This window comes from Stigmatopora argus, chromosome 8 (assembly GCF_051989625.1).
Source record: "Stigmatopora argus isolate UIUO_Sarg chromosome 8, RoL_Sarg_1.0, whole genome shotgun sequence".
Taxonomy (NCBI): domain Eukaryota; kingdom Metazoa; phylum Chordata; class Actinopteri; order Syngnathiformes; family Syngnathidae; genus Stigmatopora; species Stigmatopora argus.
Genome location: NC_135394.1, coordinates 17,847,895 through 17,862,037, shown reverse-complemented (window position 1 = coordinate 17,862,037; position 14,143 = coordinate 17,847,895). Strand labels below are relative to the sequence as shown.

The 14,143-nt window shown below is 39.8% G+C and overlaps 1 protein-coding gene across 2 annotated transcripts in view; it reads left to right on the top strand.

Annotated features, from left to right (window-relative positions):
• The window catches only part of LOC144078712 (actin remodeling regulator NHS-like), a 38,881-nt gene that overhangs the window by 900 nt on the left and 23,838 nt on the right, over positions 1–14,143 (top strand). The window lies entirely within an intron of this gene.

Sequence of the window (14,143 nt, the reverse complement as noted above, 5' to 3'; positions counted from 1 at the left end):
GATCATTTATTTACTTGGCCTTCATAAAAATACATTAAATTGTTCATTTATTACTTTTCCTTAGCACTCCTTGTGTCTTATTGCTCATAATACTAAATTACTACCCATTTTATGACTCTATTCGTTTAGTTGGTTGTAATTAGGAATTGTTTCACTTTCATATTTAAAACTTAATATTTAAAAAAAAAATCCTTGGCTGATTTAGGGAGTTTGGAATATTTATTCATTTTTTTCGACCTGTGACTCATTTATTTTCTTAATATTTTTTTAATGTAAAAGTTAATATTTAAAAAAAAAATCCTTGGCTGATTTAGGGAGTTTGGAATATTCTTTTTTTTTTTCGAACTGTGACTCATTTATTTTATTAATATTTTTGAATGATGACGCCCTATTTGTTCTTCATGTCTCTCATCTATGACTCATTTTAAGATAAGACAGTTTATTTAATCGTATATAAACTGTATTTCTCATTTGAAAAAATAGGCTTTTTAATATAGCTCCATCAACATGATGGATATATTTATTATTGCTTATTTTAAGGTTGTTACGGGTCACTTCCTATTGATTTTGGGTCGCTTTGTTAGTTTTGCGGCACTCGAGAGTCACTTTCTATTGATTTTGGATTGTTTTTGGGTCCATTTGGGGGCTTTTCGCAGCTTACTTGATATTGAATTGGACGTCAATGGCTGGCAAAGTGCTTCTTGTAGTATTATTATTAGTAGTAGTATTAGTAGTAGTAGCGTGACTTTTTCTGGCAATCCTCACGTTTGTGTCAAGCACGTAAACAGGTTGAACTCTGCATGGCTGCCAGTTAAGAATTCATGACCCAGATAACACAGCGTGTGGTCATGCCTGGCTCTTTTAAAAACCAAGACCCCCCTCTCAAAACCCCCCCAGTAGTGACAGTGAAGGGGTGATGGTAAAGGGGGGGGGGGTCATGTTAAGAGAGAGGGGGTATTAATGTATTGGAAAGCCCAGTGGGATGCCCTCGGCTTGGTAGAGGGTAGAAGTGGGTAAAAAAATACTCTATCTAGTCCACAGGTGTCAAAGTGGCGGCCCGGGGGCCAAATCTGGCCCCCCGCATCATATTGTGTGGCCCGGAAAGTAAATGATGAGTGGCGACTCTGTTTTAGGGTCAAATTCAAATGAAGAGTATAGATGTATATTACATTTCCTGATTTTTCCCTTTTTAAATCAATATTGTCATTTTTTAATCATTTTTTTCTATGTTTTTAGTTCAAAAATCATTTTGTAAAATCTAAAAATATATGAAAAAAGCTAAAATAAACATTGTTTTAGATCTATAAAAAAAACTGAATATTCAGGGATTTTAATCCAGTTATTTTAATCAATTTATTAATAAAAATCTAAATATTATATGTAAAATGGTCCGATGTATATTACATTTCCTGATTTTTCCCCTTTTTAAATCAATAATTGTCATTTTTTAATCCATTTTTCTGTGTTTTTAGTTCAAAAATCATTTTGTAAAATCTAAAAATATATTTTAAAAAAGCTCAAATAAACATTGTTTTAGATCTATAAAAAACGGAATATTCAGGGCTTTTAATCCAGTTATTTTAATCCATTTATAAAAAAATCTAAATATATCTAAAATGGTCCGATGTATATTAAATTTCCTGATTTCCCCCCTTTTAAATCAATAATTGCCATTTTTTAATCAATTTTTTCTGTTTTTAGTTCAAAAATCATTTTGTAAAATCTAAACATATATTTAAAAAAAAAGCTAAAATAAACATTGTTTTAGATCTATAAAAACGGAATATTCAGGGATTTTAATCCAGTTCTTTTAATCCATTTATATAAAAAAATACCCTTGCTCTAGTCGGAGTTTTATTACCCAAGAAAATGTACTCGAGTACAAGTTAAAAAAAAAAGTATTTGGGGGAAAAATGGTGATGGATTTTTTGGGGGTATTTTCAGCAACCCATTTATGATATTGTGATACTGTATTTAAATTTTGAGACCATATTAGGGCGGAATAAATGTGTTACTTCAATATAATATTACCCAAGAAAAATTGTCCATAATAAAAAATTTACTTGAGTGAAAAAGTATTCCGGGAAAAAATAGTGGTGGATTTTTTGGGGTATTTTCAGTACGTCGTTTATGAGAACTGATATTATACTGTGCTAAAAATTATTATAATTATCTGAAAATGCTCATATAATAATTTTGAGCATGATTTTATGACCATGGCAGCTATATTAAATGACCATATTTGGGCAGAATAAAGGTATTACTTCCCAAAATAATATTACTCATGAAGTAAAAAGTATTTGAGGAAAAGAATAGTGATTGCATTTTTTATATTTTTATGATGTGATGAGTAAGAACGGTTATTGTTATTATGCTGTGCTAAAAACTATTGTATGACCATATTAGGGCAGGATAAAAGTGGTACTTCAAAATAATATGACGCAAGTAGAAGTAGTCATTAAAAATATGTACACGATAAGTTAATTCATTTCCTGTTGGAAAAAAATATTTAAAAATGTATATTTTTTTATTAAGAGAAGTTAATTAGTACAAAATGTTTTCTGCAATACTTTATTTGACTTTAAAAAAAAAAGCAAAATATTTCAGGTTGCTGTTAAGCATTGTTTTTGTATTTTGCGTCAATCATAAACAGGAAAATATGTATCTTGATAAAAAGTAAATATGCGGGTGGCGGCAAAAGGGCGAGCAAGCGTCAGGGTCAACGCGCCGCCTTAGCGGATAAACGCAAAGCGCCAAAAAGTCAACTAATTAGCCTTAATAGTTCTTTTGACATGAATGGTGTCAGGGGGGTGGTGGGGCAAAAGTGGGCGGGGCCTCAAAACCTTTAAAGCCGGCCCTCATTTGCATGACAATCGCTGTAAATAAGGCCACGGGGTGTGTGTGTGTGTGGGGATCAAATCTTTTCAAAATTCATAAACAACAACAACAAAAACAGGCCATATTTGGTATTTTCCTCCTTCTTGACGGCGTCCAATCGATATTTCAAGTGTTAATTGTGCTGCCATTGACGGCTATTTGCTGCCAAGTCTCCCACTTCAAATGGATTGGACAGCTAGTAGACATTTTTTTTTATTTTTTAACTTGGCTGCCAGGCCTTCCACTTCAAATAGATTGGACGTCTACCCGTGATAATCCATTTTAGTCTGAGTAACATTTTTTTTAACTTTGCTGCCAACGCTCCCACCTGAAATGGATTGGACGCTGAAAGTTGATCAATTAAATTGGTCATAGGGAGAACAAATTTGACTTTTTAACTCGGCGTCCAGTCTATTTGAACCGGGAGGCTTAGCAGAAAAGTTTTTAAAAAAAATTAAAGTTGGTCCATTTGCTGCCAACCTCTCGCTACAAATGGATTGGACGTCTACTAGCGAGAGAAGAACAGATTTTCTGCCATTATTGGGGCTAGATGTCCAATCTATTTGAACGGGAAGGGCTGGCAGGAAAGTTAAAAGAATTGAACTTCATCCATCTGCTGCCAGCCTCTCGCTACAAATGGATTGGACGCCCACTAGCGAGAGAAGAACAGTAAAAGAACAAATTTTCTGCCATGGATGATGCTAGATGTCCAATCTGTTTGAATCGGGAGGGTTGGCAGCAAAATAAAAATAAAAATTGGTCCGTCCGCTGCCAACCTCTTGCTACAAATAGATTGGACATCCACTTGCGAGAGAACAGATTTTCTGCCATTATCTGGGCTAGATGTCCAATCAATTTGAATCAGGAGGGGTGGCAGCAAAGTTAAAAAAAAACAAAAATTGGTCCATCCACTGCCGTACCTCTCGCTACAAAAAGATTGGACGTCTATTAGCAATGAAGTAGCTGGTGGCAAAGTGCATCTTGAGCAGAGAAAGAACAGATGTTGCTTGCCGTCCAATCGTATTTGTAGTGGGAGGGCTGGTTGGCACGTGTCTGGACAGTCAGCCAGACGAGCAGACGGCCGCCGCCGTCCCTCCCTGCGTCCGTCTCGGGTTTTAAGTTACGCAGCTGGCAGGCCGAGGCCGGCGCGTTCCTGTCACCCGCAGCTTCTCTCGGGAATCCCACGGAAGATTTTTCACATTTTCAACTGGATATGATCAAACAAATCATATTTAATGCTACAGTAAAGAGAAAAGAACTAAAGAAGGGTTTGATAAATTATGACATGGCATAAACATATGAACCGGGAAAGTCATATTTCATGATGAATAACTTTTTACAAAGGCTGCCACAAGGCATGCTGGGAATTTCGGCGTTAATTCCATCTAGGTCACTTTGCAAGTGAGCGAGCGGTGCATTCGTGGCAATTGGAAATGGCAGCGTTCAAGCCAAGAGGAAATATCTCTTTCAACTTTTGTTTATAGTGCAAAATGAAAGAGGAAACAGGAAATCCTACGTTTTTGTTGTTGTTGTAATTTTAAAGCAGTTTTATAAACGTTTTTTGATTAACACTAGATAAAAAATAATTATTTTTTTCCTTAAAAATAAATCTACCTTTTAAATAAAAAAATATAGGTAGTTTTTAAATTTGAAAAATATATCTAGTTTTTAAAATAAAAAAATACAGAGTGTTTAAATAAATAAAAATCTAGTTTTTAAATTTGAAAAAAATCTAGTTTTTAAATTAAAAAAATACATCTAGTTTTTTATTTTAAGAACTACATCTAGTTTTTACATTTAAAAAATCATCTAGTTTTTACATTTAAAAAATCATCTAGTTTTTACATTTAAAAAATACATCTAGTTTTTACATTTAAAAAATGCATCTAGTTTTTAAATGTAAAAAATACATCTAGTTTTTAGATTTGAAAAATACATCTAGTTTTTAAATAAAAAAATACATTGAGTTTTTAAATTAAAAAAAATACATCTAGTATTTAAATTTAAAAAAATACATCTAGTTTTTAAATTAAAAAATAATCTAGTTTTTAAATAAAAAAATGCATCTACTTTTTAATTTAAAAAAATACATCTATTTTTCCAAATCATAAAACTCATTATTTATTAAAGAAAAAAATACACCTATTTTTTTTATCAAACATACTTCACAACAGTTCACTTCCAAAACATTATGGGGCACTTCCTATTGGATTTGGCGGCACTTGCTCGTTCACTCTTGGGCATGTGCAGCACGACGCTAATGCATTTTAGCTCTCCTTAGCTTTGGCGCTAGTTCCAGACTTATCATTAGCGCAAGTTTTATTTGACTTTTGAGGTCGAGCCATCCAATTAAGGCTGCCATTCAGCAAAGGTGACACCGAAAAGCCCCCAAAATCAACCAGAAGCGAACCAGAAATGCCCCCAAATGAACAGGAAGTGATCCACAAATCCCCCAAAATAAACCAAAAGCCACCTAGAAATGCCCTTTTTTCCCCCCATCAACGGTATTTTACGGCGAGGTTCCCACCTTTTGGACAGGAGACAAACGTGGGCGTGGATTACGACATCTAAGCAGCTCTTTGATTACAAAGAGGCATTTTTGGACAGGTCTGGACAACCTGCCGTTAGCAAAGTGGCCCCCGCTAATTAGAGACTGAGCACCTTTCAAAGGCTTCTTTCTTCTCAGCCCTCTGTTTTTTGGGGATTTTTTTTCCCGGATTCCACTGAGGTCATGCTTACTTCTTTCGGGGTGACGCGCCATTCTCTGACTATGCAATTTTTCTTTGTTTGGAGTCTGCAAAAGTATTAGAAAGCTAACGAATGCCGATATGTTGTAACTGGATGCGATATTGCGTCGTTATGCTAGCCGTCGCTTGTCGCCGGGCAGATTTCATTTTGGTGGACGATGCGATCGGAAATTCATTTGTTCGTTTTATGAACCGTTCTATCCTCACTTGGGTCGCGGGGGTGCTGGAGTCAATCCCAGCGGAGACCCTGAATCGGTGGCCAGCCAATTGAAAGACACAAAACAAATGACTAATCGTAGCTATGGCCAATTTAGACTGTCCAATCGGCCTAGCATGCATGTTTTTTCAATGTGGGAGGAAATTAGAGGACCTGGAGTAAACCCACGCAGGTTCGGGGAGAACATGCAAACTCCACGCAGGTGGACCGACCGGGATTCAAACCCAGGACCCCAGAACTGTGAGGCCGACACGCTAACCACTCATCCATTTTTGAGTCATGTTCTCCTTGGGCTTGTGTGGGTTTTCTAAGGGTACTCCGGTTCACTTCCACATTCCAAAAATATGCAAGCTAGGCTAATTGGATGCTAAATTGTCCCTAGCTTTTAGCTTTGAGGGATTGGTTGTTTTTCTCTCTGCGATTGGTTGGCCACCCACCCGCCCGAAGTCAGCTAGGATAGGCTCCGGCACCCCCTGACCCTTCTCGCTTCAGAAAATAAATGAATTATTATTATTATTATTTATAATTATATTATATTATTATTATATTATAATTGTTATTATATTATTATTATATAATTTATAATTATTTTTATTAGTCCAAATAAGAGTGGTAGGATTAAAAAATTGGCGGATATTGATTTACGTGAAATTGACAAAAATGGGCCGACTTGGACTGAAAAATGGACGACGCTGCCCCTTTAAAATGTCTGGGTTACATACCCGTTGAGAAGTGGAGAGGCGGCCATGTTGGCGGCTGGGCAAACATGCCACCCAGTGTTTTTCAACAGGAAGGAAGCGCGGGTGATTTTGCAGCCTCGCTCATGCAGGTGTTTAGACTGGGATTTGACTGGAATGCGTGGCGGGCTGTGGGAGAGCAAAAAAAGAAAAAAATATTACAAAAAAACCCTTTCCTCGTCCGTCAACGTGCCCTCGGAGGAAGGAGCACCTGTGGAGGAAAAAAAGGGGCGCTAAAATCAGTCCGATAGCCCGCGTTCTCATTTCTTTGGAATTTTTCCTTGTTTAGGACAAAGGTGTTCGCGGGCCGCTTTAACGTCAACTTGATTTCATGTGGGCCGGACCATTCTAGATATAATATTTAGATTATTATTTTTTTATAAATGGATTAGAAGTGGATTAAAAGCCCTGAATATTCCGTTTTTTTATAGATCTAAAACAATGTTTATTTGAGCTTTTATATATATATATATATATATATATATATATATATATATATATATTTTTTTTAGATTTTACAAAATGATTTTTGAACTAAAAACACAGAAAAAATGGATTAAAAAATGACAATGATTGATTTAAAAGGGAGAAAATCAGGACATTTAATATACATCTATATCCACCACTTTGACACCTGTGGTTTAGGAGTTGACATTTTCAACCCTATCATTGACAGTGTTTTTTTTTTTACGTTAAATGCCGAGTGGCTAGTGCGTCGGCCTCGCCGTTCTGGGGTCGAGGGTTCGATCCCAGGTGGGTCCTCAGTCTGTGGAGTTTGCGTGGGTTCTCCTCAGGTACTCCCAAAAATGTCCCAAAACCATACATGCTAGGCTAATTGTATGCTAACTTGTTTGTATCTTTGATTGATTGCTTATTTGTCTCCGTGTGCGCCGCGATTGGTTCAGGGTGTCCGGAGTCAACTAGGATAGGCTCCAGCACCCCCGTGACCCTTGTGAGGATAAGCGGTACGAAAAATCAATGAATGTTTACATAGTCTGTCTCTTTGTACTGATTTCGGGCGTTCGATACCTGCTGGGTTCCGACCTTTTTAGTTTAGATGTGACCTTGCGTGGGTTTTCTGCGGGTATTCCTGCATGCTAGGCCTATTGTGTGCCAGTTAATCGAGGCCGAGGCACCCGAACCTTTTTCACACGGTTCGAGATTTCATTTCATTTTGCTTCACACGCTTGTTGGGTTTGCTTTTCTCGGGGGGCTTTTCTTCTGAAGGAGTGGCGGCGGCAGGGGGGGGATTTATTTGGATATATTTTGTATTTTTTTCCCACCTGCATTCCTTTCAAGAGGCCCGGCCCGCTTTAAAAGCCAAAATGTTTGCCCGGACAGCCGAAAATATACAAAACGGCTCCGGGAGGGATTGCGAGTTGGAGACCCCCCAATCCCCCGTGGCCCCTCCTGTGGCCCCTCCCATCCCAGAAGCGCTCGCATGGGCCGCAAGAATGTTAAGTGTAATGGCTGGCAGATTTGTGTGGCGCCCCCCCCCACCCGGCGATTGAAATCCGGGTTTGAAGCGAAGACCCCCCCACCTCTTGACGAGAAAGCCCACTTTGCAAATTTGGGGAGGCACGCGCGGAGGCCAAAGTCCTTTAAGTTGAAAACCGCCCCGGGGTTTCCTGTTTTGATGGGATGGGACTTCAAAATAAAAGCGGGACTCGTATGATAATCCATTGTACGATTTGTGATGCGAGGCTAGCCAATGATAATTGATCATTGATCATCAATGATAATTTTGTGATATGATACGGTGGGGGAGTGGGTATACACCTGCCTCGTGGTTTGGGGCTCGTGGGTTCGATCCCATGTGCAGAATGTCCTGGATGAAGTTTAGCTGGGCTTATGTGGGTTTTATTTGGGTACAATGTTTCTTCATGTCCCCAAAACATGCATGCTAGGCTAATTGTGTGCTAACATGTGGCTAGCTTTGAGTGATTGGTTGTTTGTCGCCAATGATAATTGATCATTGATCATCAATGATAATTTTGTGATATGATACGGTGGAGGAGTGGGTATACACCTGCCTCGTGGTTTAGGGCTCGTGGGTTCGATCCCATGTGCAGAATGTCCTGGATGGAGTTTAGCTGGGCTTATGTGGGTTTTATTTGGGTACATTGGTTTCCTTCATGTCCCCAAAACATGCATGCTAGGCTAATTGTGTGCTAACATGTGGCTGGCTTTGGGTGATTGGTTGTTTGTCGCTAATGATAATTGATCATCAATGATAATTTTGTGATATGATACGGTGGAGGAGTGGGTATACACCTGCCTCGTGGTTTAGGGCTCGTGGGTTCGATCCCATGTGCAGAATGTCCTGGATGGAGTTTAGGTGGGCTTATGTGGGTTTTATTTGGGTACATTGTTTCCTTCATGTCCCCAAAACATGCATGCTAGGCTAATTGTGTGCTAACATGTGGCTAGCTTTGGGTGATTGGTTGTTTGTCGCCAATGATAATTGATCATTGATCATCAATGATAATTTTGTGATATGATACGGCGGTTAAGTGGTTAGCGCACCTGCCTCGTGGTTTAGGGCTCGTGGGTTCGATCCCGTGTTTGGAATGTCCTTGATGGAGTTTCCCTGGGCTTATGTGGGTTTTATTTGGGTACGTTGGTTTCCTTCATGTCCCCAAAACATGCATGCTAGGCTAATTGTGAATAATGATAATTGATCATTGATAATCAATGATTATCTTGTGTTATGATAGGGTGGAGGAGTGGTTAGCACACCTGCCTCGTGGTTCTGGAGTCGTGGGTTCGATCCCGTGTTCGGAATGTCCTGTGTGGTAATTGATAATTGATAATCAATGATAATTTTGTGATATGATACGGTGGATAAGTGGTTAGCACACCTGCCTCGTGGTTTTTGGCTCGTGGGTTCGATCCCGTGTTCAGAATGTCCTGTGTGGAGTTTGCATGTTTTCCCTGGCCTTATGTGGGTTTTATCTGGGTACTTGGGTTTCCTCCCATGTGCCCAAAACATGGATGCTAGGCTAATTTTGTGCTAACATGTCCCTAGCTATGAGTGATTGGTTGTTTGTCTTCTTGTGCCTTGTGATTGGCTAAATAGTGTGAAGGTTGGAGTCCAATAATCTGTCATTATATTTACAAAATTGAAATAAATATAAAAAAAATAAATAATAAAATAATATCTAAAGTACATTAATCTTAGCCATAAAAATAATTTTGAAAGCAATCAAATATTCGACTAAAGCTTCCAAAAATAAGCTATAAAAAATCAAATCTTTTATAAAGATGAAAAATAATCCAATACAAAAAAATCCCCAAAATCTGATACATGCAAAATAAGATTTATATTTAAAAATGTCCAAAAATGTAATTTAAAAAAAACTATTTCCCCAGTATTTAAAAACAAAAAATATACAACAATCTGCTATTGTGAATTTAAAGGTGACCGATCGTTCATTCCTCCGCCTGTTTTTTTTGGCCTTGGGAGCGGTCGCCGCGTTTTTCCCCGAGGCTGTCTTCGTAAATCGGCCGTTTGTTTGGCCTCGCTCATTTGCGCAAAGAAGCGTTTATGACGTCTCGCATTCTTTTCCGTGGCGACCTGTGGAAATCTAGACAGCTGAGTGCCATAAAATCACAACCCGCCCGCCCGCCGGCCCTCCTTCTCCCTCTTGTGTTTTTTTTTTTGGAGCCCGGGGCAATCGGGCCCACCTGCGGGAGCGCCGCGCCTTTAGCAACCCACAAAAATGACTCAAAGGTGACACAGTTGAGCAACAAACGCCAACGCTGAGGTCGTCCCAGACTTGGAAATGTTCCAATCTTATCATTTTGCAAGAATATTACCGTATTTTCTTGCATATAAGCCGCCCCCGGATTCACAATTTTCATCTCCATATTCATGGTTTTAATTGGGAGTACAAATGTATTACTTTGAAGGGAAAATATTAAGAAAAATTATACTTTGAATCAAAAGCACATTATTAGGGTCAATTAATTCATCCAGTAATGGTTGTTTTCTTACTGCAAAACAGAAAATAACCAATAAATAGTAAATGTTACTTTGTCGACATCTACTGGTGAAAAAGGGTATAGCAAGTCTAGTACACATAAGCCGTACCTTTGATTCAGTCGTCATTTTTTTTACGTTAGAAATACGGCTTATATGCGAGAAAATACGGTACTTGTGCTAGCTTAGCTGTTAGCATAAAGTGTTAGCATAACTCTTTGCCTTCCATTGATGGGTACAGACGGCCACTATTTTTTATGACACTTTTAGTATTTTTAATGTTTATTTTAAGTTGGTAAATGTAAAAAAAGATGGCCGACTGTTTTGGAAAACTCTGTGTTGAGCGTCAAGATTGTTTTTGCGGATTTTCGCGACGGTGCTTATCAGTCGCGCGTTCCTGTTCTTCCTCGTTTGTCAAGCTAACGTCGGGGTGTTTAGCCAGCCGCGTGGCAAAGCCTCATACGCGCGTCTGGGGGGGACGTTCTGTTTCTTGTCAAGTCTTTGAACGCACCGCGCCGCTCAAGCCAATGTGGAGTTTGATGGCACGCCGTAAAAGACAAAACTTGGAGTGTGTTTAGCATAGCATGGATTTCACCGCTAGCAATAAAAAGAACAGAGTGGATTGTGAGAGAAAAGGCGGGAAATCGGCCATTTTGGATGGGGGCTGGTGTTTTGGGTCACTTCCTGTTGATGTTGGGTAGCTTTTGTTGGTGTTTGGGTATCTATGGGTCATTAAATTTATACGTATTTGTTTATACGTGGATTTTGGATCGTGCATGTTGATTTAAGAGCATTTCCATGTGACTTCCTGTTGATTTTAGGTCACTTCCTGTTGATGTTTGGTAGCTTTTGTTGGTTTTATGGGACTTATAGGTCACATTTTATTGACTGATTATTTTTTAATCAATTTGAGAAATTTACTTTTCCCCTTGTCACTTCCTGTTGATTTTAGGTCACTTCCTGTTGATGTTGGGTAGCTTTTGTTGTTTTATGGGACTTATGGTCACATTTTATTGACTTTGATTATTTTTTTGATCAATTTGAGAAATGTACTTTTTCCCTTGTCACTTCCTGTAGATTTTAGGTCACTTCCTGTTGATTTTAGGTCACTTCCTGTTGTTGTTGGGTAGCTTTTGTTGGTTTTATGGGACTTATGGGTCACATTTTTTTGACTCTGATTAATTCTTTGATCAATTTGAGAAATGTACCTTTTCCTTTGTCACTTCCTGTTGATTTTAGGTCAGTTCCTGTTAATGTTGGGTCGCTTTTGTTGGTTTTATGGGACTTATGGGTCACATTCTATTGACTTTGATTACTTTCTGATAGGTTTAGGGCTCTTCCTGTTAAATTTGGGGCAAGTTGACAAATGTATTTTTAAAACTGTCACTTCCTGTTGATTTCATGTCAATCCCTATTGATTTTGGGTAATTTCCTGTTGATGTAGTTAGTTTTATGGGACTTATTGTTCACATTCCATTGACTTTGATTGGTTTATAATAATATTTGGGGCTCTTGCTGTTGATTTTGGGGCAACTTGAGAATTTATTTTGGGGTGGGATCAAAATTAGTGATAAAAAACTGAAAAGAAAGTTCATGTTATTCATACACATGCAAAAAATATAATATAATAATCGGAACATCCGTATTCTTTTTAGCTGTTGTTAAGGCCAGGAGAGTTCGAACTAAAAAATATAAATAATGAAATGATAAAAAACTTCAGGTAGCCAACTTTGCTCAGGAAACGCGAGAGAGAGAAAAGTTGCGTCATGGCATGAACGTAGCGTCGAACGTAAAGGCTGGGAAAGTACCTGAAGTCCCAGCCCAGTGGGCGGGGCTTCCATCCGTTGGCCTGCAGCCCACGAATGGCTTTCATTACACTTTCGCTTTCCCAGCGCACAATTACAGTCCAAAAGGCCCCGGACACAGTGCCGAGTGCCGAGTGCCGAGTGACGTGTCGGCGGAAAAGTCGTAAACGTCGGGGATTTATTCCCTTTTTATTTAACGAGCCGTCAATCCCGGCCGCCGCGCTCGAATCGTCCATTATAACGGTTTTCCGACGATGATTGACAAACCAGATCTGCCCAAAATAGGAACTTTAATGCAGTCAACTGAAAAGTTCGCTTATTGGCCGCCGTTGACGAACGCCATTGATTGGACGTTGATGGCACTGAAAGATGAGCATTTACAGCTAATCATTCATTTTCTGAAACGCTTATCCTCACAAGGCTCGCGTGGGGTGCCTGTGCCTATCCCAGATACGAGCTCATCCCAGCCAATCGCAGGTCCCGATTGGACAAAGAACCAATTGATCTTAGCAAGGGGCAATTTAGCATACAATTAGCCTAGCATGCACCTTTTTGAGGAGTGGAAGGAAACTGGAGTACCCGGAGAAAACCCACGTAAGCCGACAGTAAACATTGGAAACTCCACCGACCTGGTATCGAACCCACGACCCCAGAACTGCAAGGCCGACACGCTAACCACTTTCCACATCCGGTTTTATAAAAAAAAAAAAAAACATTTAATATGAATGTCAGGCACAACACCCCCGTGGGCCGGATCAAAGCCCCCTGCCGGTCCACTCCCGGCACGCGTGCCCTATTTTGACCCCGCTCCCATTGTAAACTCGATGAATGAAAAAGCCAGAAGAAAGACAAAAACCTCCGGCGGATCCAGCTAGCATGCGCCAAGAAATCCGCTAAGCTCGCCTGAGCATATTCCGCCATTTTGGCCCCTCTTCCCGCCATTAAGGGGCTCCGGAGAACTAAAAGGAGAGCCGGCAGATCAGATTACAAGCAAAAAGCCTTGAGGAATGACATGTACTAAATACACCGAGAATGCCAGCCAATCGGGTTCGAAGGAAAAACCGCACCAAAGCTGACCACACACGTTGAAATTTGAGGTTTTCAAGTAGGCGCTTGTCCTCGTGGACGGACATTTTGACCCCATTCAGCCCCTCCCCCACGGCCAAATTTACATGGAAGTCTTTTGACGCTACAGGACGTCCAATTTTTGAGGAATTGAACGTCCTCGACGTCCAATCCTCCCCCCAAAAAACCGTTTGTCGTGAGGAATTTTCCCGCCTGCACCGTTGCCCGGGCGGCGTTGGCTCCAAAAGAAGAAATGTCCAATTTGGCCAAGGGTGTCGGTGGGCCGGCATTCGGGTTCTCGAGATTTCCAAAGGTTTTTGAGCGTGACGGCGTCTCGCGCTTGTCGTTTTAAGGGCGTCGTTGGTTGGCCGTCACGCTGAATGGCGTCGGATTGTCCTAAAAGGGATTTACGGCAGCGACGGCGGTCGCTACGCTAGCTGTCATGCTGATAAAGTGCTGCATTGAAAGAAAGCGCATCACCCAAACGGTCAATTTTACAGTTATCTTATTTTACCCGATGATTATTGAAGCTGCAAAACGTGCATATACCGTATTTACTCGCATATAAGCCGCATCTGTCATACAAAAAAATGATGACTGAATCGAGGGTACGGCTTAAATGCGCTTAAAACCCACCATGCAAAAAATCTGCAAATTGACAGCGCCGTCACCTGATGACGTCACGACAAAATGGCGTAGTCGCGTCGGCGCGT